Genomic DNA, 24,897 nt, shown 5'->3' on the forward strand with positions numbered 1-24,897 from the left:
GGTGATAATATGTAACAATCTAATGCGTTTGAATAATTATAAGAGTTCGGGTTTAATTTGGAGTGTTTAGACAACACTTATACCAATTTTGTTCCAAAACAGGCATAAAACGAGAAAACAGGCTAAAACCGAGTAAACATTAATTCGAAGTAGTAAACAGATTTGTTTGTGTTTCTAGTGTAAAAATATGTGACAATCCAATGCATTTAACTATTTGTAAGATTTCGGAAGGAATTTGGAGTGTTTAGACAACAATTATACCCATTTTGTCCCAAAACAGGCTAAAACAGAAAAAACATTGATTTAAAGCAGTAAACAGCTATGTTACTCTTTCTTGGGTGAAAGTATGCAACAATCTAATGCGTTTGACTTACTATAAGAGTTCGGGTTTAATTTGGAGTGTTTAGACAACACTTATACCTATTTTGTTCCAAAACAGGCTTAAACCGAGAAAACAGGCTAAAACCGCGAAAACATTGATTAAAAGCTGTAAACAGCTTTGTTTGTGTTTCTGGGGTCAACATGTGTGACAATCAAATGCATTTGACTAATTGTAAGAGTTTGGGATGAATTTGGAGTGTTTAGACAACAATTATACTCATTTTGTCCCGAAACAGGCTAAACCCAAGAAAACATTGATTTAAAGCAGTAAACAGCTATGTTACTCTTTCTAGGGTGAAAATATGCAACAATCTAATGCGTTTGACTAATTATAAGAGTTCAGGTTTAATTTGGAGTGTTTAGACAACACTAATACCTATTTTGTTCCAAAAACAGGCTCAAAACGAGAAAACAGGCTAAAACCGCAAAAACATTGATTAAAAGCAGTAAACAGCTTTGTTTGTGTTTCTGGGGTCAACATGTGTGACAATCGAATGCATTTGACTAATTGTAAGAGTTCGGGATGAATTTGGAGTGTTTAGACAACAATTATACTCATTTTGTCCCGAAACAGGCTTAAAACAAGTAAACAGGGTAAAAACAAGAAAACATTAATTCGACGAAGTAGACAGCTTTGTTTACTGTTCCTAGGGTCAAAATATGTAATAATCCAATGCATTTGACTAATTGTAAGAGCTTGGGATGAAGTTGGAGTGTTTAGACAACAATTATACCAATTTTGTCCCAAAACAGGCTAAACCCGAGAAAACATTGATTTAAAGCAGTAAACAGCTATGTTACTCTTTCTATGGTCAAAATATGTAACAATCCAATGCATTTGACTAATTATAAGAGTTCGGGTTGAATTTGGAGTGTTTAGACAACACTTATACCTATTTCGTTGCAAAACAGGCATAAAACGAGAAAACAGGCTAAAACCGAGTAAACATAAATTCGAAGCAGTTAAAAGCTTTGTTTGTGTTTCTAGTGTCAAAATGTGTGACAATCCTATGCATTAAACTATTTGTAAGAGTTCGGGAGGCATTTAGAGTGTTTAGACAACAATTATACCCATTTTGTCCCAAAACAGGCTAAAACCGAGAAAACATTGATTTGAAGCAGTAAACAGTTATGTTACTCTTTCTAGGGTGAAAATATGCAACAATCTAATGCGTTTGACTAATTATAAGAGTTCGGGTTTAATTTGGAGTGTTTAGACAACACTTATACCTATTTTGTTCCAAAACAGGCTTAAAAGGAGAAAACAGGCTAAAACCGCGAAAACATTGATGAAAAGCAGTAAACAGCTTTGTTTGTGTTTCTGGGGTTAACATGTGTGACAATCGAATGCATTTGACTAATTGTAAGAGTTCGGGATGAATTTGGAGGGTTTAGACAACAATTATACCCATTTTGTCCCGAAACATGCTAAACCCGAGAAAACATTGATTTATAGCAGTAAACAGCTATGTAACTCTTTCTAGGGTGATAATATGTAACAATCTAATGCGTTTGAATAATTATAAGAGTTCGGGTTTAATTTGGAGTGTTTAGACAACACTTATACCAATTTTGTTCCAAAACAGGCATAAAACGAGAAAACAGGCTAAAACCGAGTAAACATTAATTCGAAGTAGTAAACAGATTTGTTTGTGTTTCTAGTGTAAAAATATGTGACAATCCAATGCATTTAACTATTTGTAAGATTTCGGAAGGAATTTGGAGTGTTTAGACAACAATTATACCCATTTTGTCCCAAAACAGGCTAAAACAGAAAAAACATTGATTTAAAGCAGTAAACAGCTATGTTACTCTTTCTTGGGTGAAAGTATGCAACAATCTAATGCGTTTGACTTACTATAAGAGTTCGGGTTTAATTTGGAGTGTTTAGACAACACTTATACCTATTTTGTTCCAAAACAGGCTTAAACCGAGAAAACAGGCTAAAACCGCGAAAACATTGATTAAAAGCTGTAAACAGCTTTGTTTGTGTTTCTGGGGTCAACATGTGTGACAATCAAATGCATTTGACTAATTGTAAGAGTTTGGGATGAATTTGGAGTGTTTAGACAACAATTATACTCATTTTGTCCCGAAACAGGCTAAACCCAAGAAAACATTGATTTAAAGCAGTAAACAGCTATGTTACTCTTTCTAGGGTGAAAATATGCAACAATCTAATGCGTTTGACTAATTATAAGAGTTCAGGTTTAATTTGGAGTGTTTAGACAACACTAATACCTATTTTGTTCCAAAAACAGGCTCAAAACGAGAAAACAGGCTAAAACCGCAAAAACATTGATTAAAAGCAGTAAACAGCTTTGTTTGTGTTTCTGGGGTCAACATGTGTGACAATCGAATGCATTTGACTAATTGTAAGAGTTCGGGATGAATTTGGAGTGTTTAGACAACAATTATACTCATTTTGTCCCGAAACAGGCTTAAAACAAGTAAACAGGGTAAAAACAAGAAAACATTAATTCGACGAAGTAGACAGCTTTGTTTACTGTTCCTAGGGTCAAAATATGTAATAATCCAATGCATTTGACTAATTGTAAGAGCTTGGGATGAAGTTGGAGTGTTTAGACAACAATTATACCAATTTTGTCCCAAAACAGGCTAAACCCGAGAAAACATTGATTTAAAGCAGTAAACAGCTATGTTACTCTTTCTATGGTCAAAATATGTAACAATCCAATGCATTTGACTAATTATAAGAGTTCGGGTTGAATTTGGAGTGTTTAGACAACACTTATACCTATTTCGTTGCAAAACAGGCATAAAACGAGAAAACAGGCTAAAACCGAGTAAACATAAATTCGAAGCAGTTAAAAGCTTTGTTTGTGTTTCTAGTGTCAAAATGTGTGACAATCCTATGCATTAAACTATTTGTAGGAGTTCGGGAGGCATTTAGAGTGTTTAGACAACAATTATACCCATTTTGTCCCAAAACAGGCTAAAACCGAGAAAACATTGATTTGAAGCAGTAAACAGTTATGTTACTCTTTCTAGGGTGAAAATATGCAACAATCTAATGCGTTTGACTAATTATAAGAGTTCGGGTTTAATTTGGAGTGTTTAGACAACACTTATACCTATTTTGTTCCAAAACAGGCTTAAAAGGAGAAAACAGGCTAAAACCGCGAAAACATTGATGAAAAGCAGTAAACAGCTTTGTTTGTGTTTCTGGGGTTAACATGTGTGACAATCGAATGCATTTGACTAATTGTAAGAGTTTGGGATGAATTTGGAGTGTTTAGACAACAATTATACTCATTTTGTCCCGAAACAGGCTAAACCCAAGAAAACATTGATTTAAAGCAGTAAACAGCTATGTTACTCTTTCTAGGGTGAAAATATGCAACAATCTAATGCGTTTGACTAATTATAAGAGTTCAGGTTTAATTTGGAATGTTTAGACAACACTAATACCTATTTTGTTCCAAAAACAGGCTTAAAACGAGAAAACAGGCTAAAACCGCAAAAACATTGATTAAAAGCAGTAAACAGCTTTGTTTGTGTTTCTGGGGTCAACATGTGTGATAATCGAATGCATTTGACTAATTGTAAGAGTTCGGGATGAATTTGGAGTGTTTAGACAACAATTATACTCATTTTGTCCCGAAACAGGCTTAAAACAAGTAAACAGGGTAAAAACAAGAAAACATTAATTCGACGAAGTAGACAGCTTTGTTTACTGTTCCTAGGGTCAAAATATGTAATAATCCAATGCATTTGACTAATTGTAAGAGCTTGGGATGAAGTTGGAGTGTTTAGACAACAATTATACCCATTTTGTCCCAAAACAGGCTAAACCCGAGAAAACATTGATTTAAAGCAGTAAACAGCTATGTTACTCTTTCTATGGTCAAAATATGTAACAATCCAATGCATTTGACTAATTATAAGAGTTCGGGTTGAATTTGGAGTGTTTAGACAACCCTTATACCTATTTCGTTGCAAAACAGGCATAAAACGAGAAAACAGGCTAAAACCGAGTAAACATAAATTCGAAGCAGTTAAAAGCTTTGTTTGTGTTTCTAGTGTCAAAATGTGTGACAATCCTATGCATTAAACTATTTGTAAGAGTTCGGGAGGCATTTAGAGTGTTTAGACAACAATTATACCCATTTTGTCCCAAAACAGGCTAAAACCGAGAAAACATTGATTTGAAGCAGTAAACAGTTATGTTACTCTTTCTAGGGTGAAAATATGCAACAATCTAATGCGTTTGACTAATTATAAGAGTTCGGGTTTAATTTGGAGTGTTTAGACAACACTTATACCTATTTTGTTCCAAAACAGGCTTAAAAGGAGAAAACAGGCTAAAACCGCGAAAACATTGATGAAAAGAAGTAAACAGCTTTGTTTGTGTTTCTGGGGTTAACATGTGTGACAATCGAATGCATTTGACTAATTGTAAGAGTTTGGGATGAATTTGGAGTGTTTAGACAACAATTATACTCATTTTGTCCCGAAACAGGCTAAACCCAAGAAAACATTGATTTAAAGCAGTAAACAGCTATGTTACTCTTTCTAGGGTGAAAATATGCAACAATCTAATGCGTTTGACTAATTATAAGAGTTCAGGTTTAATTTGGAGTGTTTAGACAACACTAATACCTATTTTGTTCCAAAACAGGCTTAAAACGAGAAAACAGGCTAAAACCGCAAAAACATTGATTAAAAGCAGTAAACAGCTTTGTTTGTGTTTCTGGGGTCGACATGTGTGACAATCGAATGCATTTGACTAATTGTAAGAGTTCGGGATGAATTTGGAGTGTTTAGACAACAATTATACTCATTTTGTCCCGAAACAGGCTTAAAACAAGTAAACAGGGTAAAAACAAGAAAACATTAATTCGACGAAGTAGACAGCTTTGTTTACTGTTCCTAGGGTCAAAATATGTAATAATCCAATGCATTTGACTAATTGTAAGAGCTTGGGATGAAGTTGGAGTGTTTAGACAACAATTATACCAATTTTGTCCCAAAACAGGCTAAACCCGAGAAAACATTGATTTAAAGCAGTAAACAGCTATGTTACTCTTTCTATGGTCAAAATATGTAACAATCCAATGCATTTGACTAATTATAAGAGTTCGGGTTGAATTTGGAGTGTTTAGACAACACTTATACCTATTTCGTTGCAAAACAGGCATATAACGAGAAAACAGGCTAAAACCGAGTAAACATAAATTCGAAGCAGTTAAAAGCTTTGTTTGTGTTTCTAGTGTCAAAATGTGTGACAATCCTATGCATTAAACTATTTGTAGGAGTTCGGGAGGCATTTAGAGTGTTTAGACAACAATTATACCCATTTTGTCCCAAAACAGGCTAAAACCGAGAAAACATTGATTTGAAGCAGTAAACAGTTATGTTACTCTTTCTAGGGTGAAAATATGCAACAATCTAATGCGTTTGACTAATTATAAGAGTTCGGGTTTAATTTGGAGTGTTTAGACAACACTTATACCTATTTTGTTCCAAAACAGGCTTAAAAGGAGAAAACAGGCTAAAACCGCGAAAACATTGATGAAAAGCAGTAAACAGCTTTGTTTGTGTTTCTGGGGTTAACATGTGTGACAATCGAATGCATTTGACTAATTGTAAGAGTTCGGGATGAATTTGGAGTGTTTAGACAACAATTATACTCATTTTGTCCCGAAACAGGCTAAACCCAAGAAAACATTGATTTATAGCAGTAAACAGCTATGTAACTCTTTCTAGGGTGATAATATGTAACAATCTAATGCGTTTGAATAATTATAAGAGTTCGGGTTTAATTTGGAGTGTTTAGACAACACTTATGTAAGTTTGAGAGTAGAGTAATCAAGAGATTATGGAAGAGAGTGAAATCGTGTAAAGAGTGAGGAGAGTGAACGATTGAGAGAGAGAGTGTTGGAGAAAGAGAATAAACTCTTTTTTTTACATCTATTAGTATGATACTTACAAACTATTTAAAGACATATACAAATAGGATATTCTCTTAGGATCCTATGCACACTAATATGAGGAGAAAGCGACATCTCCTTATTCTAACATGTGATCTCCTCTTCTCTCTTACAACTTGCTCCAACGGCTACAAAGGAAGGATCGAGATGAATGGCGACCGTTGGAGGATCTCTTTGGTGGATTGGGCTCATGAAGACTTCTATTTGAGGATGGCCCGTTGGTTGGTCGTACGGACGTCCGTACGGTCGTACGGACAAGTGTGTGTGCCGGTTCATACTCCCCCTCAAGCTTGACTTGGGGAACTAGTCAAGCTTGACAACATAGGCACCCACCTCATTAAAAACCTTAGTATAGAAAAACCTCTTGGGAAAACTATACTTAAGGGAAAAAGAGTGTAGGCGCCAAAACAAAGCAAGTCATGGCCGAGTGAGGTTTAGGAGGCCAAGCTTAGGATGGATGTATTCACACACTTGGGGGCTCGCAGCTTTAGTCAGGACGTCTGCAAGTTGTTCTTTGCTTTCGGTATGGCAAGGTAAGACAACTCCAAGCTTGATTTGTTCTCGGACCTTATGGCAATCCACTTCAATGTGCTTGGTCCGCTCATGGAACACTGAATTGGTTGCTATATGAATGGCTGCTTCGTTATCACAGTGCATGGTGATCGGCTTTGTTGATTCTATTCCAAGATCCTTGAGTAACATCTTCAGCCACATTAGCTCCGTCGTTAGCTTCCTCATAGCTCTATACTCGGATTCGGCACTTGAGAGTGAGACGACCTTTTGCTTCTTGCTCTTCCATGTGACCAGGTTCCCTCCAAGGAACGTGCAATAGCCTGTGGTTGAGCGTCGGTCCCCACGATCTCCGGCATAGTCAGCGTCGCAGTAGCCTACCAACTCAGTGCTCTTGTTGCGTCCCATCCATATGCCTTGGCCGGGTGAGCCCTTGATGTACTTGAGGATCCGTGTCAGCATGTTCCAATGGTGCACGGTGGGGTTCTTCATATGCTGGCTTACCTGGTTCACGGCAAAGCAAATGTCAGGCCGTGTGATAGTCAAATAAATGAGCTTACCGACTAGCCGCCGGTAGAGGCTAACGTCCTCGAATGGAGCGGTGTCAAGCTCCCCCTGTCCTCCATCCTTGTAATTCTCTTCTAGGGGCGTTGTTACTGCCTTAGCTCCTAGTTTTCCTGTTTCACTCAATAAGTCTAGTGCATACTTTCTTTGAGACAACAATAACCCTTCATTTGATCTATAAACTTCTATCCCAAGAAAGTATTTCAACTCTCCAAGATCTTTAATATCAAAAACTGATTTCAAGAATGTTTTAGAGTCTTGAATACCTACCGAGTCACTTCCAGTGATGATGATATCATCAACATACACTAGAATGACTACTATACCTTTGGCGCTTGGTAAGGTGAACAAGGTGTGGTCAGCTTCGGATTTGCGAAAGCCTTTGTCAAGGAGTGTGGTGCTAAGCTTGTGATACCAAGCCCTTGGTGACTGCTTCAAGCCATAGATAGCTTTGTTGAGTTTCAAGACCTTTCCCGGACCAATAGTATCCTCCAAACCCGGTGGTGGTCGCATATACACTTCATCCTCCAGTTCTCCTTGCAAGAAGGCGTTCTTCACGTCCATTTGCCAAAGTTCCCAGTCGAGGTTGGTGGCGAGAGAGAGTACAACTCGAACCGTGTGAAGCTTAGCCACCGGAGCAAACGTATCAAGATAGTCCTCCCCATACGTTTGCGTGAACCCTCGTGCGACTAGGCGGGCTTTGTGGCGTTCAATCTCCCCATTGCTCTTATATTTGATTGTGAAGATATACCGAGAGGTGACAGCCTTCTTGCCCTTGGGTAAGTCAGCCTCGTCCCATGTATGATTTTGCACCATGGCCGTATTCTCGGCATCCACTGCATCTCTCCATACTTTGTGCTGCTTAGCCTCATCATAGGTCTTGGGGATCCAATCCTCATCAATATGGCCAAGAAACACTTGATGCTCTATCGGAAAATGAGCCAAGGTGCACACGGCCTGAATTGGATGAGCAACGGCCATGTTGTTGTAGTACACACGGGTGTTCTTCCAATGACTAGGAGGATACCTAATACGTTGGCTGCGCCGAAGAGGAACTATAGCCCCAGCTTCGGAGTTGGCTCGTCCTGGAGTAATGATCTCCTCAAGCTGTTCAGCCGTCTCCTCGGTTGTTTCGGCCGTGTTGTCCGCGAGTGACTCGGGTGCTTCCTCATGCTGCTCAGTATGGTCATCGGCATGTGTAGCAGGCTCAGGCTCAGTAAATGGCTCAGGTTGCTCTGGTGATGCTGGTCTGGCTGACTCGGTAGTGATCCGATCGTTTTCAAGACCTAGTCGCTCAAGGATTACTCGGAGGTTGCGCGTCCGATCAGATGGTGAATCAGAGAGGTTACGGAGCTCATCCCAATTCTTCTCATCGTAAAAACCTTGTGTCTCCATGAACTTGACATCACGAGATACTAGAACCCTCCTTGTTGTAGGTTCATAGCACTTATACCCCTTTTGTGTGGTAGAGTAGCCAAGAAACATAGCCGTTGTACTCTTTGCATCAAGCTTGTCTCTTAGCTCACCTGGTCGCAACACATAGCACACACAACCAAACACTCGTAAGTGATCAAATGTAGGTTTGTCATTCGTTAATACCTCAAATGGAGACACATCCTTTAGGATCTTTGTTGGTGTGCGGTTAATAAGATAACAAGCGGCTAGCACAGCATCTCCCCAAAACCTCTTTGGAACCCTTGTGTGAAACATCATAGACCTTGCTACTTCCATGAGATGTCTATTCTTTCTCTCAGCCACTCCATTTTGTTGTGGTGTGTAAGGACAGCTAGTTTGATGAAGAATTCCATGTTTGGCTAGATATTGCTTAAAGGCATGGCTTGTGTACTCTCCACCATTATCTGATCTCAAAATTTTAATCTTGGCATGAAAGTGGTTAGTGACATAATTTTGAAAATTAGTAAAGGCCTCAAGGACTCTATCCTTAGAGGGAAGTAAAGTTATCCAAGTATATTTTGATTTTTCATCAATAAAAGTCACAAAATACTTTTGATTATCTCTAGATAAGCAAGGAGATGTCCAAACATCAGAATGAATTAAATCAAAACATTTTTCATAAATAGTAATAGATTTAGGAAAAACAGCCTTGCAATGTTTACCAAGAATACAAGCCTCACACTCATCATTTTGAAAAGAAACATTAGGAAATATTAAAGATAAAGCTCTTGTGTGAGGGTGTCCTAGCCTAGCATGTAAAATAGAATCACTAGGTTTCATAATAACCGAATTAAAACAAGATGCATTAGAAGATAAGTTCAAGTCCTCAAGCACATAGAGGTCATCCTTGGATCCTCCTTGACCAAGAACCTTACTTGTCTCAATATCCTGAAAATGAACATTGTTAGGACCAAATATAGCATAACAATTTAAATCAGTAGTGGCTCTCTTAACTGATAGCAAGTTAGAAGTAAAGTTTGGCATATAAAATGCCTTAGTCTCCTTATCAAATAGTTTCAAGTTTCCAATGCCTTTAACTGGTACTTTCTCACCATTTGCTATTATCACATTACCATTAGCAGGTTTAATATCACTAATTAGCCTAGAATCACTAATCATGTGATGGGATGCACCAGAATCAACTATGAGGGGTTTAATTTTGTTTGAGGCAAGAAACGCCTTACCGGTGGCCTCTTTGATGGCTTTGATGAGCGCATCAAGGTCGGACCGCCTTACCAGCTCGGACGATGCTGCAGCAAGAGCAGTTCCACTGGTCACTTGTTGAGGTTGCTCAGAGATTGATGACTCCCCCATGGCTACTGCTTGATGAGCTCTCGGTGGTCCTCCGCGGTTTGGTCGTCCACCTCGGATGGTACCCGGCGGTGGTGCTAGATGAGGGTGTAGAATCCAGCAGCGGCTCTTGAAGTGACCAAGCTTCTTACAATGCTCACAAAATGGCGGGTTGTTCTTGTCCTCCGGCTTGTAGTAGCCCTTGTTTGCTGATGCCGTCTCAGCTTTGTTAGCGGTCACAAGTTCTCCCTTGCCGCCAAACAATCCCATGGAGCCATGCTCCTTTTGAATTTGGTTACAGACATCATCAAGGCTAGGGAGCTTGTCCGACCGTAGAATATGCTTGATAAGGTCATTGTAGGAGGGGTTCAAGGTCAAGAGAAGGCCGAACACCTTATCTTGTTCACGCCTCTCATTCAGAATGGCCGGATCTATAGTCGCCGGCCGGAGCATCTCTAGTTCAGCCCAAAGGGACCTAAACTTCCCAAAGTGCTTGGTGAACTCCATGTCTTCTTGGTTGAGGTTGTTGATGGCCCTCTTAATCTCAAAAATTCGGTTTACATTTGTAACATTCCCAAAAACATTCTTGAGAGTGTCCCACAAGTCTTTTGCTGTCTCGCAATAAGAGTAAGCTTCAAGTATAGGTGCATCTAGGGAGTTTTGAATGATAGCTAGGACTCCCTGATCTTCTTGAAACCACTTGTTCTTCTCATCGACAAGATCCTTGCCGTCTTTGGTGGTCTCGCCACTAGGAGCTTCGCTCGTCTCAACATGGGACCAAAGTCCTCGGCCGCATAGGGCTGTCTTTGTGGTTCTAGCCCACAGTAAGTAATTCTCTCCCTTGAGAGTAACTGGAACCATGAGAGTTTTGGTAGTTTCCATGGAAAAAGATGAAGAGACCGTTGGTTAAAGCTATTGTCCAACGGTTAAAGAAAGAAGATTCAAGAACAAGAAATTTCAAGAACAAGAAAGAGAATGCGGAAGGGAGTGATGGAGATTTGAGGCAAGAACAGAATCAAATCTGCTCTGCTACCATGTAAGTTTGAGAGTAGAGTAATCAAGAGATTATGGAAGAGAGTGAAATCGTGTAAAGAGTGAGGAGAGTGAACGATTGAGAGAGAGAGTGTTGGAGAAAGAGAATAAACTCTTTTTTTTACATCTATTAGTATGATACTTACAAACTATTTAAAGACATATACAAATAGGATATTCTCTTAGGATCCTATGCACACTAATATGAGGAGAAAGCGACATCTCCTTATTCTAACATGTGATCTCCTCTTCTCTCTTACAACTTGCTCCAACGGCTACAAAGGAAGGATCGAGATGAATGGCGACCGTTGGAGGATCTCTTTGGTGGATTGGGCTCATGAAGACTTCTATTTGAGGATGGCCCGTTGGTTGGTCGTACGGACGTCCGTACGGTCGTACGGACAAGTGTGTGTGCCGGTTCATAACTTATACCAATTTTGTTCCAAAACAGGCATAAAACGAGAAAACAGGCTAAAACCGCAAAAACATTGATTAAAAGCAGTAAACAGCTTTGTTTGTGTTTCTGGGGTCAACATGTGTGACAATCGAATGCATTTGACTAATTGTAAGAGTTCGGGATGAATTTGGAGTGTTTAGACAACAATTATACCCATTTTGTCCCGAAACAGGCTAAACCCGAGAAAACATTGATTTATAGCAGTAAACAGCTATGTAACTCTTTCTAGGGTGATAATATGTAACAATCTAATGCGTTTGAATAATTATAAGAGTTCGGGTTTAATTTGGAGTGTTTAGACAACACTTATACCAATTTTGTTCCAAAACAGGCATAAAACGAGAAAACAGGCTAAAACCGAGTAAACATTAATTCGAAGTAGTAAACAGATTTGTTTGTGTTTCTAGTGTAAAAATATGTGACAATCCAATGCATTTAACTATTTGTAAGATTTCGGAAGGAATTTGGAGTGTTTAGACAACAATTATACCCATTTTGTCCCAAAACAGGCTAAAACAGAAAAAACATTGATTTAAAGCAGTAAACAGCTATGTTACTCTTTCTTGGGTGAAAGTATGCAACAATCTAATGCGTTTGACTTATTATAAGAGTTCGGGTTTAATTTGGAGTGTTTAGACAACACTTATACCTATTTTGTTCCAAAACAGGCTTAAACCGAGAAAACAGGCTAAAACCGCGAAAACATTGATTAAAAGCTGTAAACAGCTTTGTTTGTGTTTCTGGGGTCAACATGTGTGACAATCAAATGCATTTGACTAATTGTAAGAGTTTGGGATGAATTTGGAGTGTTTAGACAACAATTATACTCATTTTGTCCCGAAACAGGCTAAACCCAAGAAAACATTGATTTAAAGCAGTAAACAGCTATGTTACTCTTTCTAGGGTGAAAATATGCAACAATCTAATGCGTTTGACTAATTATAAGAGTTCAGGTTTAATTTGGAGTGTTTAGACAACACTAATACCTATTTTGTTCCAAAAACAGGCTCAAAACGAGAAAACAGGCTAAAACCGCAAAAACATTGATTAAAAGCAGTAAACAGCTTTGTTTGTGTTTCTGGGGTCAACATGTGTGACAATCGAATGCATTTGACTAATTGTAAGAGTTCGGGATGAATTTGGAGTGTTTAGACAACAATTATACTCATTTTGTCCCGAAACAGGCTTAAAACAAGTAAACAGGGTAAAAACAAGAAAACATTAATTCGACGAAGTAGACAGCTTTGTTTACTGTTCCTAGGGTCAAAATATGTAATAATCCAATGCATTTGACTAATTGTAAGAGCTTGGGATGAAGTTGGAGTGTTTAGACAACAATTATACCAATTTTGTCCCAAAACAGGCTAAACCCGAGAAAACATTGATTTAAAGCAGTAAACAGCTATGTTACTCTTTCTATGGTCAAAATATGTAACAATCCAATGCATTTGACTAATTATAAGAGTTCGGGTTGAATTTGGAGTGTTTAGACAACACTTATACCTATTTCGTTGCAAAACAGGCATAAAACGAGAAAACAGGCTAAAACCGAGTAAACATAAATTCGAAGCAGTTAAAAGCTTTGTTTGTGTTTCTAGTGTCAAAATGTGTGACAATCCTATGCATTAAACTATTTGTAGGAGTTCGGGAGGCATTTAGAGTGTTTAGACAACAATTATACCCATTTTGTCCCAAAACAGGCTAAAACCGAGAAAACATTGATTTGAAGCAGTAAACAGTTATGTTACTCTTTCTAGGGTGAAAATATGCAACAATCTAATGCGTTTGACTAATTATAAGAGTTCGGGTTTAATTTGGAGTGTTTAGACAACACTTATACCTATTTTGTTCCAAAACAGGCTTAAAAGGAGAAAACAGGCTAAAACCGCGAAAACATTGATGAAAAGCAGTAAACAGCTTTGTTTGTGTTTCTGGGGTTAACATGTGTGACAATCGAATGCATTTGACTAATTGTAAGAGTTTGGGATGAATTTGGAGTGTTTAGACAACAATTATACTCATTTTGTCCCGAAACAGGCTAAACCCAAGAAAACATTGATTTAAAGCAGTAAACAGCTATGTTACTCTTTCTAGGGTGAAAATATGCAACAATCTAATGCGTTTGACTAATTATAAGAGTTCAGGTTTAATTTGGAGTGTTTAGACAACACTAATACCTATTTTGTTCCAAAAACAGGCTTAAAACGAGAAAACAGGCTAAAACCGCAAAAACATTGATTAAAAGCAGTAAACAGCTTTGTTTGTGTTTCTGGGGTCAACATGTGTGATAATCGAATGCATTTGACTAATTGTAAGAGTTCGGGATGAATTTGGAGTGTTTAGACAACAATTATACTCATTTTGTCCCGAAACAGGCTTAAAACAAGTAAACAGGGTAAAAACAAGAAAACATTAATTCGACGAAGTAGACAGCTTTGTTTACTGTTCCTAGGGTCAAAATATGTAATAATCCAATGCATTTGACTAATTGTAAGAGCTTGGGATGAAGTTGGAGTGTTTAGACAACAATTATACCCATTTTGTCCCAAAACAGGCTAAACCCGAGAAAACATTGATTTAAAGCAGTAAACAGCTATGTTACTCTTTCTATGGTCAAAATATGTAACAATCCAATGCATTTGACTAATTATAAGAGTTCGGGTTGAATTTGGAGTGTTTAGACAACCCTTATACCTATTTCGTTGCAAAACAGGCATAAAACGAGAAAACAGGCTAAAACCGAGTAAACATAAATTCGAAGCAGTTAAAAGCTTTGTTTGTGTTTCTAGTGTCAAAATGTGTGACAATCCTATGCATTAAACTATTTGTAAGAGTTCGGGAGGCATTTAGAGTGTTTAGACAACAATTATACCCATTTTGTCCCAAAACAGGCTAAAACCGAGAAAACATTGATTTAAAGCAGTAAACAGTTATGTTACTCTTTCTAAGGTGAAAATATGCAACAATCTAATGCGTTTGACTAATTATAAGAGTTCGGGTTTAATTTGGAGTGTTTAGACAACACTTATACCTATTTTGTTCCAAAACAGGCTTAAAAGGAGAAAACAGGCTAAAACCGCGAAAACATTGATGAAAAGCAGTAAACAGCTTTGTTTGTGTTTCTGGGGTTAACATGTGTGACAATCGAATGCATTTGACTAATTGTAAGAGTTCGGGATGAATTTGGAGTGTTTAGACAACAATTATACCCATTTTGTCCCGAAATAGGCTTAAAACAAGTAAACAGGGTAAAAACAAGAAAACATTAATTCGACGAAGTAGACAGCTTTGTTTACTGTTCCTAGGGTCAAAATATGTAATAATCCAATGCATTTGACTAATTGTAAGAGCTTCGGATGAAGTTGGAGTGTTTAGACAACAATTATACCAATTTTGTCCCAAAACAGGCTAAACCCAAGAAAACATTGATTTAAAGCAGTAAACAGCTATGTTACTCTTTCTATGGTCAAAATATGTAACAATCCAATGCGTTTGACTAATTATAAGAGTTCGGGTTGAATTTGGAGTGTTTAGACAACACTTATACCTATTTCGTTGCAAAACAGGCATAAAACGAGAAAACAGGCTAAAACCGAGTAAACAAAAATTCGAAGCAGTTAAAAGCTTTGTTTGTGTTTCTAGTGTCAAAATGTGTGACAATCCTATGCATTAAACTATTTGTAAGAGTTCGGGAGGCATTTAGAGTGTTTAGACAACAATTATACCCATTTTGTCCCAAAACAGGCTAAAACCGAGAAAACATTGATTTAAAGCAGTAAACAGTTATGTTACTCTTTCTAGGGTGAAAATATGCAACAATCTAATGCGTTTGACTAATTATAAGAGTTCGGGTTTAATTTGGAGTGTTTAGACAACACTTATACCTATTTTGTTCCAAAATAGGCTTAAAACGAGAAAACAGGCTAAAATCAAGAAAACATTAATTCAAAGCAGAAAAAAGATTTGTTTGTGTTTCTAGTGTCAAAATGTGTGACAATCCAATGCATTTAACTAATTGTAAAGGTTCGGGAGGAATTTGGAGTGTTTAGACAACAATTATACCCATTTTATCCCAAAACAAGCTAAAACTGAGAAAACATTGATTTCAAGCAGTAAACAGCTATGTTACTCTTTCTAGGGTGAAAATATGCAACAATCTAATGCGTTTGACTAATTATAAGAGTTCGGGTTTAATTTGGAGTGTTTAGACAACACTTATACCAATTTTGTTCCAAAACAGGCATAAAACGAGAAAACAGGCTAAAACCGAGTAAACATTAATTCGAAGTAGTAAACAGATTAGTTTGTGTTTCTAGTGAATATGTGACAATCCAATGCATTTAACTATTTGTAAGATTTCGGAAGGAATTTGGAGTGTTTAGACAACAATTATACCCATTTTGTCCCAAAACAGGCTAAAACAGAAAAAACATTGATTTAAAGCAGTAAACAGCTATGTTACTCTTTCTTGGGTGAAAGTATGCAACAATCTAATGCGTTTGACTTATTATAAGAGTTCGGGTTTAATTTGGAGTGTTTAGACAACACTTATACCTATTTTGTTCCAAAACAGGCTTAAACCGAGAAAACAGGCTAAAACCGTGAAAACATTGATTAAAAGCTGTAAACAGCTTTGTTTGTGTTTCTGGGGTCAACATGTGTGACAATCAAATGCATTTGACTAATTGTAAGAGTTCGGGATGAATTTGGAGTGTTTAGACAACAATTATACTCATTTTGTCCCGAAACAGGCTAAACCCAAGAAAACATTGATTTAAAGCAGTAAACAGCTATGTTACTCTTTCTAGGGTGAAAATATGCAACAATCTAATGCGTTTGACTAATTATAAGAGTTCAGGTTTAATTTGGAGTGTTTAGACAACACTAATACCTATTTTGTTCCAAAAACAGGCTTAAAACGAGAAAACAGGCTAAAACCGCAAAAACATTGATTAAAAGCAGTAAACAGCTTTGTTTGTGTTTCTGGGGTCAACATGTGTGACAATCGAATGCATTTGACTAATTGTAAGAGTTCGGGATGAATTTGGAGTGTTTAGACAACAATTATACTCATTTTGTCCCGAAACAGGCTTAAAACAAGAAAACAGGCTAAAAACAAGAAAACATTAATTCGACGAAATAGACAGCTTTGTTTACTGTTCCTAGGGTCAAAATATGTAATAATCCAATGCATTTGACTAATTGTAAGAGCTTGGGATGAAGTTGGAGTGTTTAGACAACAATTATACCAATTTTGTCCCAAAACAGGCTAAACCCGAGAAAACATTGATTTAAAGCAGTAAACAGCTATGTTACTCTTTCTATGGTCAAAATATGTAACAATCCAATGCATTTGACTAATTATAAGAGTTCGGGTTGAATTTGGAGTGTTTAGACAACCCTTATACCTATTTCGTTGCAAAACAGGCATAAAACGAGAAAACAGGCTAAAACCAAGTAAACATAAATTCGAAGCAGTTAAAAGCTTTGTTTGTGTTTCTAGTGTCAAAATGTGTGACAATCCTATGCATTAAACTATTTGTAAGAGTTCGGGAGGCATTTAGAGTGTTTAGACAACAATTATACCCATTTTGTCCCAAAACAGGCTAAAACCGAGAAAACATTGATTTAAAGCAGTAAACAGTTATGTTACTCTTTCTAGGGTGAAAATATGCAACAATCTAATGCGTTTGACTAATTATAAGAGTTCGGGTTTAATTTGGAGTGTTTAGACAACACTTATACCTATTTTGTTCCAAAACAGGCTTAAAAGGAGAAAACAGGCTAAAACCGCGAAAACATTGATGAAAAGCAGTAAACAGCTTTGTTTGTGTTTCTGGGGTTAACATGTATGACAATCGAATGCATTTGACTAATTGTAAGAGTTCGGGATGAATTTGGAGTGTTTAGACAACAATTATACCCATTTTGTCCCGAAATAGGCTTAAAACAAGTAAACAGGGTAAAAACAAGAAAACATTAATTCGACGAAGTAGACAGCTTTGTTTACTGTTCCTAGGGTCAAAATATGTAATAATTCAATGCATTTGACTAATTGTAAGAGCTTCGGATGAAGTTGGAGTGTTTAGACAACAATTATACCAATTTTGTCCCAAAACAGGCTAAACCCGAGAAAACATTGATTTAAAGCAGTAAACAGCTATGTTACTCTTTCTATGGTCAAAATATGTAACAATCCAATGCGTTTGACTAATTATAAGAGTTCGGGTTGAATTTGGAATGTTTAGACAAAACTTATACCTATTTCGTTGCAAAACAGGCATAAAACGAGAAAACAGGCTAAAACCGAGTAAACATAAATTCGAAGCAGTTAAAAGCTTTGTTTGTGTTTCTAGTGTCAAAATGTGTGACAATCCTATGCATTAAACTATTTGTAAGAGTTCGGGAGGCATTTAGAGTGTTTAGACAACAATTATACCCATTTTGTCCCAAAACAGGCTAAACCGAGAAAACATTGATTTAAAGCAGTAAACAGTTATGTTACTCTTTCTAGGGTGAAAATATGCAACAATCTAATGCGTTTGACTGATTATAAGAGTTCGGGTTTAATTTGGAGTGTTTAGACAACACTTATACCTATTTTGTTCCAAAATAGGCTTAAAACGAGAAAACAGGCTAAAATCAAGAAAAAATTAATTCAAAGCAGAAAAAAGATTTGTTTGTGTTTCTAGTGTCAAAATGTGTGACAATCCAATGCATTTAACTAATTGTAAAGGTTCGGGAGGAATTTGGAGTGTTTAGACAACAATTATACCCATTTTATCCCAAAACAAGCTAAAACTGAGAAAACATTGATTTCAAGCAGTAAACAGCTATGTTACTCTTTCTAGGGTGAAAATATGCAACAATCTAATGCGTTTGACTAATTATAAGAGTTCGGGTTTAATTTGGAGTGTTTAGACAACACTTATACCAATTTTGTTCCAAAACAGGCATAAAACGAGAAAACAGGCTAAAACCGAGTAAACATTAATTCGAAGTAGTAAACAGATTTGTTTGTGTTTCTAGTGTAAAAATGAGTGACAATCCAATGCATTTAACTATTTGTAAGAGTTCGGAAGGAATTTGGAGTGTTTAGACAACAATTATACCCATTTTGTCCCAAAACAGGCTAAAACCGAGAAAACATTGATTTAAAGCAGTAAACAGTTATGTTACTCTTTCTAGGGTGAAAAATGCAACAATCTAACGCGTTTGACAAATTATAAAAGTTCGGGTTTAATTTGGAGTGTTTAGACAACTCTTATACCTATTTTGTTCCAAAATAGGCTTAAAACGAGAAAACAGGCTAAAATCGAGAAAACATTAATTCAAAGCAGAAAAAAGCTTTGTTAGTGTTTCTAGTGTCAAAATGTGTGACAATCCAATGCATTTAACTATTTGTAAGAGTTCGGAAGGAATTTGGAGTGTTTAGACAACAATTATACCTACTTTGTCCCAAAACAGGCTAAAACAGAGAAAACATTGATTTAAAGCAGTAAACAGCTATGTTACTCTTTCTAGGGTGAAAATATGCAATTATCTGATGCGTTTGACTAATTATAAGAGTTCGGGTTTAATTTGGAGTGTTTAGACAACACTAATATCTATTTTGTTCCAAAAACAGGCTTAAAACGAGAAAACAGGCTAAAACCGCAAAAACATTGATTAAAAGCAGTAAACAGCTTTGTTTGTGTTTCTGGGGTCAACATGTGTGACAATCGAATGCATTTGACTAATTGTAAGAGTTCGGGATGAATTTGGAGTGTTTAGACAACAATTATACTCATTTTGTCCCGAAACAGGCTTAAAACAAGAAAACAGGGTAAAAACAAGAAAACATTAATTCGACGAAATAGACAGCTTTGTTTACTGTTCCTAGGGTCAAAATATGTAATAATCCAATGCATTTGACTAATTGTAAGAGCTTGGGATGAAGTTGGAGTGTTTAGACAACAATTATACCAATTTTGTCCCAAAACAGGCTAAACCCGAGAAAACATTGATTTAAAGCAGTAAACAGCTATGTTACTCTTTCTATGGTCAAAATATGTAAAAATCCAATGCATTTGACTAATTATAAGAGTTCGGGTTGAATTTGGAGTGTTTAGACAACACTTATACCTATTTCGTTGCAAAACAGGCATAAAACGAGAAAACAGGCTAAAACCGAGTAAACATAAATTCGAAGCAGTTAAAAGCTTTGTTTGTGTTTCTAGTGTCAAAATGTGTGACAATCCTATGCATTAAACTATTTGTAAGAGTTCGGGAGGCATTTAGAGTGTTTAGACAACAATTATACCCATTTTGTCCCAAAACAGGCTAAAACCGAGAAAACATTGATTTAAAGCAGTAAACAGTTATGTTACTCTTTCTAGGGTGAAAATATGCAACAATCTAATGCGTTTGACTAATTATAAGAGTTCGGGTTTAATTTGGAGTGTTTAGACAACACTTATACCTATTTTGTTCCAAAATAGGCTTAAAACGAGAAAACAGGCTAAAATCAAGAAAACATTAATTCAAAGCAGAAAAAAGCTTTGTTTGTGTTTCTAGTGTCAAAATGTGTGACAATCCAATGCATTTAACTAATTGTAAAGGTTCGGGAGGAATTTGGAGTGTTTAGACAACAATTATACCCATTTTATCCCAAAACAAGCTAAAACTGAGAAAACATTGATTTAAAGCAGTAAACAACTATGTTACTCTTTCTAGGGTGAAAATATGCAACAATCTAATGCGTTTGACTAATTATAAGAGTTCGTGTTTAATTTGGAGTGTTTAGACAACACTTATACCTATTTTGTTCCAAAACAGGCATAAAACGAGAAAACAGGCTAAAACCGCGAAAACATTGATTAAAAGCAGTAAACAGCTTTGTTTGTGTTTCTGGGGTCAACATGTGTGACAATCGAATGCATTTGACTAATTGTAAGAGTTCGGGATGAATTTGGAGTTTTTAGACAACAATTATACCCATTTTGTCCCGAAACAGGCTAAACCCGAGAAAACATTGATTTAAAGCAGTAAACAGCTATGTTACTCTTTCTAGGGTGAAAATATGCAACAATCTAATTCGTTTGAATAATTATAAGAGTTTGGTTTAATTTGGAGTGTTTAGACAACACTTATACCAATTTTGTTCCAAAACATGCATAAAACGAGAAAACAGGCTAAAACCGAGTAAACATTATTTCGAAGTAGTAAACAGATTTGTTTGTGTTTCTAGTGTAAAAATGTGTGACAATCCAATGCATTTAACTATTTGTAAGAGTTCGGAAGGAATTTGGAGTGTTTAGACAACAATTATACCCATTTTGTCCCAAAACAGACTAAAACAGAGAAAACATTGATTTAAAACAGTAACAGCTATGTTACTCTTTCTAGGGTGAAAATATGCAACAATCTAATGCGTTTGACCAATTATAAGAGTTCAGGTTTAATTTGGATTGTTTCGACAACACTAATACCTACTTTGTTCCAAAAACAGGCTTAAAACGAGAAAACAGGCTAAAACCGCAAAAACATTGATTAAAAGCAGTAAACAGCTTTGTTTGTGTTTCTGGGGTCAACATGTGTGACAATCGAATGCATTTGACTAATTGTAAGAGTTCGGGATGAATTTGGAGTGTTTAGACAACAATTATACTCATTTTGTCCCGAAACAGGCTTAAAACAAGAAAACAGGCTAAAAACAAGAAAACATTAATTCGACAAAATAGACAGCTTTGTTTACTGTTCCTAGGGTCAAAATATGTAATAATCCAATGCATTTGACTAATTGTAAGAGCTCGGGATGAAGTTGGAGTGTTTAGACAACAATTATACCAATTTTGTCCCAAAACAGGCTAAACCCGAGAAAACATTGATTTAAAGCAGTAAACAGCTATGGTACTCTTTCTATGGTCAAAATATGTAACAATCCAATGCATTTGACTAGTTATAAGAGTTCGGGTTGAATTTGGAGTGTTTAGACAACACTTATACCTATTTCGTTCCAAAACAGGCATAAAACGAGAAAACAGGCTAAAACCGAGTAAACATTAATTCGAAGCAGTTAAAAGCTTTGTTTGTGTTTCTAGTGTCAAAATGTGTGACAATCCTATGCATTTAACTATTTGTAAGAGTTCGGGAGGAATTTAGAGTGTTTACACAAAAATTATACCCATTTTGTCCCAAAACAGGCTAAAACCGAGAAAACATTGATTTAAAGCAGTAAACAGTTATGTTACTCTTTCTAGGGTGAAAATATGCAACAATCTAATGCGTTTGACTAATTATAAGAGTTCGGGTTTAATTTGGAGTGTTTAGACAACACTTATATATATTTTGTTCCAAAATAGGCTTAAAACGAGAAAACAGGCTAAAATCGAGAAAACATTAATTCAAAGCAGAAAAAAGCTTTGTTTGTGCTTCTAGTGTCAAAATGTGTGACAATCCAATGCATTTAACTAATTGTAAAGGTTCGGGAGGAATTTGGAGTGTTTAGACAACAATTATTATTGACCAAGAATAAGCCTAAGGCAACCGTGACCGTCCGTACAGCCTAAGGCAACCGGGACCGTCCGTACGCCTAGGCAATAAGGCCGAGTTATCTATGTGTGTGTGGATAGTGAGGAGGCCTACATGTCTTAGGCCCATGAGAAGGCTCTAGAATCTCCTTTGTAGCCGTTAGAGAGGAAGAGCAAGTGGAGTCACGGGTAATGTTGGCTTTAAGGAGGCTAGGACAGGTCGCTATCAGCCTTGGGATTAGTCTTCTCTCTCTCCATGTCCCTATCACTTAGACGATCGGTTTGTAAAGGGTGTAGCCCTAAGTTTCCTTGTTATATATAGGCTTTAACCTACATTGTAAGACATAGACTTATGGAATGAAAAACTAATCTTATCTCCTTCTTATTCTCTTTCTCTACCGAATCTCTCTTCACTCTCTAAACTTCCTTAAGTCTATCTTTACTTCCACTAATTCTAACATGGTATCAGAGCATGTTCTTCGATTCTTTGTAGTTTAATCTCATCATTCTACTTGTTTCTATACTCTAGCCTCCTTCTCTTCCATTCCTCCCACTAGCATCTCTCTTTTATTCTCCGGGTAAACACTTTATCCATCGGTCCATAGAAATCAAACCATGGAAAACACCAAGCCCATTGTTACACCAATTGTTCTAAAGGGAACCAACTACTTGCTGTGGACAAGAACCACAAGAACCGCCCTTGGAGGTTGCGGCCTTTGGAGTCATGTCGAAACCGACTATGTACCAAAGCAAAACCTCAAAGGAGAAGAAGCTTCCGAGGTGGAAGAAGATGAAGAGAGCGAGAGGAAGGCCAAGTGGTTCCAAGAAGACCAAGTTGTCCTATCTGTTCTCCAAAACTCTCTTGACACGCCAATCCTTGAGGCCTACTCATATTGTGAAACGGCCAAGGAACTTTGGGAAACGCTTAAGAGCGTCTATGGGAATGTCTCTAACTTGACCCGAGTCTTTGAAGTCAAGAGAGCCATCAATAGCCTGAGCCAAGATGACTTAGAGTTTACTAAGCATCTTGGTAAGTATAGAGCCCTTTGGTCGGAGCTCGAGGCCTTACGACCAAGCTCACTAGATCCGACGGTCCTTAATGAGAGAAAAGAGCAGGACAAGGTCTTTGGCCTCCTACTCACGCTCAACCCAGACTTTAACGACCTAATGAAACACATCCTAAGAGGAGACAAGCTACCCAGCTTTGAAGAAGTGTGTTCTCAAGTTCAAAAGGAACAAGGCTCACTCGATCTCTTTAGCGGTAAGGGGGAGCTAGTCACGGCCAACAAAGGTGTGTACAAGCAGGAAGATAGGAAAGTCTGGGTGTGTGATCATTGCAAGAAGAGAGGCCATATGAAGGACAAATGCTGGATCCTCCACCCTCATCTTAAGCCAGCAAAGTTCAAAGCGAATCTCTCTAAGGAAGTGGTAGGTGAAAAAGGGGCCGGTTCGGCGAGACAAGGAGAGGAGGTGGCCATGACTGCATCCTATGGAGAGGTGGTAAGGAAGTCTGACATAGAGGCCCTCATTCGCTCCATTGCTTCACTCAAGGAGTCTGGTATCTCCTTCTTTACCTCTAAGCCTAGTAAATCACTTGTTATTGATCCGGGTGCCTCTCACCACATGATTAGTAACCCTAGTCTAATTAACAATATAAAACCGGCTTTAGGAAATGTTATTATTGCTAATGGAGAACAAATACCAGTAAAAGGAATAGGAGACTTGAAACTATTTGATAAAACCTCAAAAGCTTTCTTTATGCCTACTTTCACCTCTAATCTTCTATCGGTTAAAAGGGCCACAAATGATTTGAATTGTTATGCAATCTTTGGTCCTAACAGTGTTCATTTTCAGGATATTGAAACTGGAAAACTTCTTGGAGAAGGGCAAGGGAGTGGAGATCTCTATGTCCTAGAGAAAACCGATCCCAACTTATCTTCTTCTATTAACTCTTGTTTTGTTGTTAATTCGGATATGGTGTGGCATGCTAGGCTAGGCCACCCATATTCTCGTGCTCTTGGGCTAATGTTTCCTAATATTTCTTTTGATAACTCTACTTGTGAGCCCTGTATCCTTGGAAAACATTGCAAGTCTATCTTTCCTAAATCAACTACTATTTATGAAAATTGCTTTGATCAAGTTCATTCAGATGTTTGGACATCACCATGTCTATCTAGGGACAATAACAAGTATTTTGTGACCTTTATTGATGAAAAATCAAAATATACTTGGGTCACTTTGTTACCTTCTAAAGATAGAGTATTTGATGCCTTTGTCAGTTTTCAGAATTATGTGACTAATCATTTCAATGCTAAACTTAAGGTACTAAGGTCGGATAATGGTGGAGAATACACGAGTTGCAAGTTCAAAGAACATCTCTCTAAGCATGGCATTCTCCATCAAACTAGTTGTCCCTACACGCCCCAACAAAATGGTGTGGCCGAGAGAAAGAACCGGCACCTCATGGAGGTTGCACGGTCAATGATGTTCCATTCGAATGTTACCAAGAGATTTTGGGGTGATGCTGTGATGACAGCATGTTATTTGATCAACCGGACACCAACCAAAGTTCTTCATGACTTATCCCCATTTGAGGTATTAAACAAATTTAAACCATCTCTTGATCACTTACGTGTCTTTGGGTGTGTTTGTTTTGTGTTAGTACCTGGAGAACAACGGAGTAAGCTGGACGCCAAGAGTACGAAATGCATGTTCATTGGCTACTCTACAACGCAAAAGGGGT

Source organism: Camelina sativa, chromosome 7, assembly GCF_030686135.1.
Source record: "Camelina sativa cultivar CO46 ecotype springtype chromosome 7, ASM3068613v1".
Lineage (NCBI taxonomy): Eukaryota > Viridiplantae > Streptophyta > Magnoliopsida > Brassicales > Brassicaceae > Camelina > Camelina sativa.